Source organism: Coffea arabica, chromosome 1e (assembly GCF_036785885.1).
Source record: "Coffea arabica cultivar ET-39 chromosome 1e, Coffea Arabica ET-39 HiFi, whole genome shotgun sequence".
NCBI classification, from domain to species: Eukaryota; Viridiplantae; Streptophyta; class Magnoliopsida; order Gentianales; family Rubiaceae; genus Coffea; species Coffea arabica.
The window spans coordinates 16,388,318-16,393,532 of record NC_092311.1 but is presented as its reverse complement, the minus strand read 5'-3'; positions in this window follow the sequence as shown (position 1 = coordinate 16,393,532).

Sequence of the window (5,215 nt, the reverse complement as noted above, 5' to 3'; positions counted from 1 at the left end):
GAATAAAAATTAAAATCATGGGACTGGCCCGAATAAAAAATTAAATCATGGGACTGACCCGAACAAAATTAAAATCATGGGACTGACCCGAACAAAATTAAAATCATGGGACTGACCCGAATAAAATTAAATCATGGGACTGACCCGAATAAAATTAAAATCATGGGACTGACCCGAACAAAATTTAAAATCATGGGACTGACCCGAATAAAATTAAAATCATGGAGTGCACACTAGTGGGACTGACCCATGTTTAGTGGCAATGAAACATGAAATGCGCGCTAGTGGGACTGACCCATGTTTAGCGGTTAGCGGCAATGAAAACAAAATGCACACTAGTGGGACTTACCCATGTTTAGTGGCAATGAAACATGAAATGCGCGCTAGTGGGACTGACCCATGTTTAGCGGCAATGAAAACAAAATGTACACTAGTGGGACTAACCCATGTTTAGTGGCAAAGAAAATGAAATGCGCGCTAGTGGGACTGACCCATGTTTAGCGGCAATGAAAACAAAATGCACACTAGTGGGACTAACCCATGTTTAGTGGCAAAGAAAATGAAATGCGCGCTAGTGGGACTGACCCATGTTTAGCGGCAATGAAAACAAAATGCACACTGGTGGGACAGACCCATGTTCAGTGGCGATAAAAATGCACACTAGTGGGACTGACCCACGGCTAGTAGCAGCGCAAATGAAGTGCTCACTAGTGGGACTAACCCACGGCTAGTGGCGATGCAAAATGAAATGCTCACTAGTGGGACTAACCCACGGCTAGTGGCGATGCACAATAAAATGCTCACTAGTGGGACTGACCCACGGCTAGTGGCGATGTAAAATGAAGTGCTAGTATGTATGAAGAAACTGTATAAGACTTGTTCGAAAAATTATCCAAAAATTTGCCCCAGTGTGATGAATTGGTCAGTGGGATTAGACCCGAGCCTGCCAAGAAAATCGGAAATAGAAAGGCACGTTAGTGGGATAAACCCAATGCTAACGGAGATAGACTAAAAAATAACACACATTAGTGAGATAAACTCAATGTTAACGGTGGTAGAAGAAAATAAACACACACGTTAGTGAGATAGACTCGATGCTAACGGTGGAGGAATCAGTGAATTAAATGTGGTTGTCAAGAATGGGAAATGAAAGGGTGCACGGCGGGCGCTGAAATTTCATCAACAAGAAATTGAAATTTGTCAAGGAACAAGAAATTAAATTCAAATTTGATTTTTGAGAATTTTTTTTAATAATAATTGGCCCCAGTTTCCACCAATTATTGTGCAACCGATCAATTGATTTGCATCACGGCATGGTTGCTCCTCCTTGAGGCCTTGATTCGTAAGATTCTGGCTTACACTTCTTCATCGATTTCAGCCATGGATACCTGCACAGGGGCTTGCCAAAGTACGACATGCACTTTATTTTAAAATATTGCAACTACTACCCATGGAAAGAGCAGTGTGATTGATTTGAAAGTCTTGCTTGACTCTTTGACGAAATCCTCAAATGGACTATAAAAATATTTGCCCCTGTTTGGGCTTATTTCACGAGATCTCACAAATAAAAATTTTGCCCCAGTGTGGGCTCCTTTGATTGCAAAAATTTGTTCAGATGATTCTCCATTTATTTGAACAAAGAGAAATCGCACTTAGAAAGTAATCATATATACAACGTGAAGAAATTTGAACGTTGAGTTTGAACTCAAGCAGAAATTTCATGATGAATCTCTCAGAATAACACCAAATTACAGAAGATTTTTTTCCTCACTTTTAGCATCTGTGCTTTTGTGACGCCCCACATCTCCCTAAGGCGGACCAAAGTGTATCCGCGGACGCCTGCCCAGCTCTCGCCAGGACTCAAGCAATTCCATTCAATTTAAAACCGGACTAAACACTTCGAAGAGAACAACATGAATACAATAATGCGGAAGCGTTCAAACTTGACAAGTCACTTAACATGTAACCAGTACATCGGAAAATCATAATACGACTTAAATTCAAAATACACGTCAGGGCCCAAACTTTTACAGATCAATTTCCAAAAGTACAACCCAAACTAGGGCCTAGTCAAAATATAGCAGGAGTCTTAAAAAAAGTGTAATGAATGGTTTCTCCATACTTCTCCAAGATTCGGTCCTGTTAAGGAAAACAACACTATAGGGTGAGCTAAACGCTCGTGAGGCCAAGAACACACATGCAAGCACCTTGTTCAAATAACAATCCCAAATTTAATAAATAAACCATGTCCCTTCAATAATCAATCATGTAAACAGGAAAAGTAATTAGAAACAATTCAAGGATATAGTAGCTCTCAGGAGCTAAGTTCCACTCGTTCTGCCGATGTCATTCGTATACCTTCCCGCGTTGACCCTCCTATCAACCGGGTCGGTATTTCCATTTCCGTAGATCACCACTTACTTCCCTCCGTCCACCGTACACCTCAAGGGCCCACAAATCATTTATAAGGCGATACTCCACGAGTATGCCGAGCAAGACCTCTCATTAGGTCAAGCTCATTTATATCTCATGGCACGCCTAAGTCCCCGACCAAGCCCATTGCTGGCTCGAGTCTAAGGTCGGCCTATGAGTTTGGGCGTCCCCCATTCATTTGAGAGTCGAGGAGGTTCACTCCAACGACTTATGTAATCATAACATAACATTGCATTTCATTCATTCATTCAATACATTTCATTCATTCATTTGAAATTAGAACGAGTGCGGTAAAGTACGCACCCGTCCTTATTTTTATAACTTCCAACAATTACCACAAATAAGCAAGTATCACAGATTCACACACTTGACACTCACCGAGCAATTCAATAAGAATTATTTTCTGGGAGTTCAAGTGTCCACAGTAAGATCCTCTTGAATGCCTTCTTGCGCGCCTGGCAATTAATAGCGGATAATCACTCAAATAACCCACTTATCAAAGAAGATTGTACACTAGTACAATCTAAGGGATATTTCGAAAAAGGAACCTCAATTACACGTAAATCAAGGTTCAACTTGCCTTTTATTATGTACAATATTATTTGGGTTTTTATCATGAAAATCGAGGGCAAAACGTTTGAATAATACTAAGAGAATTAAGAGTTTTGGAAAAACTCCTTTGCCTTGAAAATTGAGAAATTTCAGTTTTATCCTAATTCTTTGAAAATTCGTATATCTCTCTATATAAGCCTAAAACGGGAAAAATTTATACCGTTGGAAACCTTTTGGAAAGTGTTAAAAGTTCTTAGAAGACACCTTTCCATGAATCTAAGTGGAAAGTACTCAAAAATGAGCTTGAAGGTACATGTTCGGCGTACAAGGCAGAATTAAGTTGGATTTCGGCCAACTTTGAAAATTCGGCACGATTCACACATTGCAAACCGGCCTCTGAAATTTGTAACTCAATTAGAGTCGCAAGTGAGGCTTATAACAAAACAAGCGGATCAAGAATCGGAGTTTCGAGTACCGAGATACTGTAGCTCAAAGTTGAGGAAGATTCAAGACTGAAGGAGAATTTCCAGTTTTGAACCTCCAACACTAGGAATTTAATTTGGTATCGAAACGAACTTGAATTAGTGCCAAAATTGGCAGTATTTTACTCCTATATGCAAGGTATTTCTCTATCAAATTTCAGGGAAAAATACCCTCGGGAAGGTAGTTAACTAATCATCCAAAGTTCAGGAAAAATTCTAAGGCAATCTGCCTTGTGACTTTCATTTCCCAATTTCAAATCGTTTAACCAAGAAAACCATTCGGCCATGGTTCATTTGTGAAATAAAGGTCTAAGATACATCCATGATACCTTTGGTAAGTGATGAGCATCAAGAACTTCAATTAATAAAATCATTCCCAAGTTTTTTCCCAAATCAGTCCAAATACTACGTTTTTCCAGAACAGGGCAGTCCTATTGTTTTAGTCACAACTCAATCAATTTAACTCGGAATGAGGCATGGTTTATGGCGTTAGAAAATAAATTCACGGGACTAAAAGTTTACAGAAGGAAACGTTTTGAAATTTGGCAAGCAACCAGCTCAAAATTGAGCCTCAAGTTGCTGCCTCTACAAGCCATTCCAGCAAATCCGAGAGACAGGACAGCTATCTTAAAACGTTTGGTTCTGCTCACTCACAAAGAATCAGAACGTGAATTTTATCTCAAATTAAATCCAGGAATGTCTAGTTTCAAACGCCACCGACGGCACTTGATTTCGACACCCGAAGACAGAGTTATGGCCAAAATGCTACCGCTGGACAGGGTTACCCGAAAATAATTTTCAGCTTGCCTAGTCCACGAATAAATTCATTTGCCCATCCAAACGTTAATGTTTTCCAACGAAAATTTCTACACATATAACATAGCATATAAACATCAGGTTCATGCCAATAAATCACCAAAAATTGGCCTTATCATGGCCGAACAAAACAGGGGCAGATTCAGCAATTTCTGGTCATGACCTCTACTTGAGTTTCCAACAATAACACTCCATAAATCCATCATTATAACCATTAAACTACCATTAAATCCAACATTGATCCTCAAATCAGCAACAACAACCCAAGTGTGGGAATACAAAGAGCCCACTAGAACATTACACAACCATATCAAGCTAACCAAATGCATGCATGAACTTAACAAGGTAAGATAGCTTCCAAACTTCAAGTTTCCAAGAGTGGATCATCACTTACTTTGGTTTGATGTTCAAGCAGAATTTTCAGCCCTCTTTTACCCCAGAAAAACCGTGATTTTCAGCCCTTGTTTGCAGCTCAAAATGATCCTCAAGTATTAAGCTAAGTGTGGTGCAAGTTTGGTTGAATTTGGAGATGATTTGGGGTTGGTTTGAGTGAGATTTATGAGCTGAAATTTTGAAGCAAGGGAGTTAGAGAGAGGGGAGGGCTGGTCGGCAATGAGGAGAGAGAAGATGAGAGTGATCTGATTTCTTTTAGCTTCCAAGAGAAGGTGAAATAAGTGGTGTAAATTCACCCAAAAGTCAACTCTCATTAGGGGCCGTTTGGCGCGATTGCGGCTCGATTTTCTCGCGCGTTTGGTTCACTAGTGCACTAAACCTCCAATACATTTATATTCATGTAAGTGTTATTCACTCTTAATTGTCCCGATATAAGGGTCTAAAGTCCCTCAAATAAAGTCGCGCGTGTGAAAACGCGTACCGTCAATTTTAACGCTATAACGCGAAACTTCCCATAAATTCTTATAACGATTGCACTA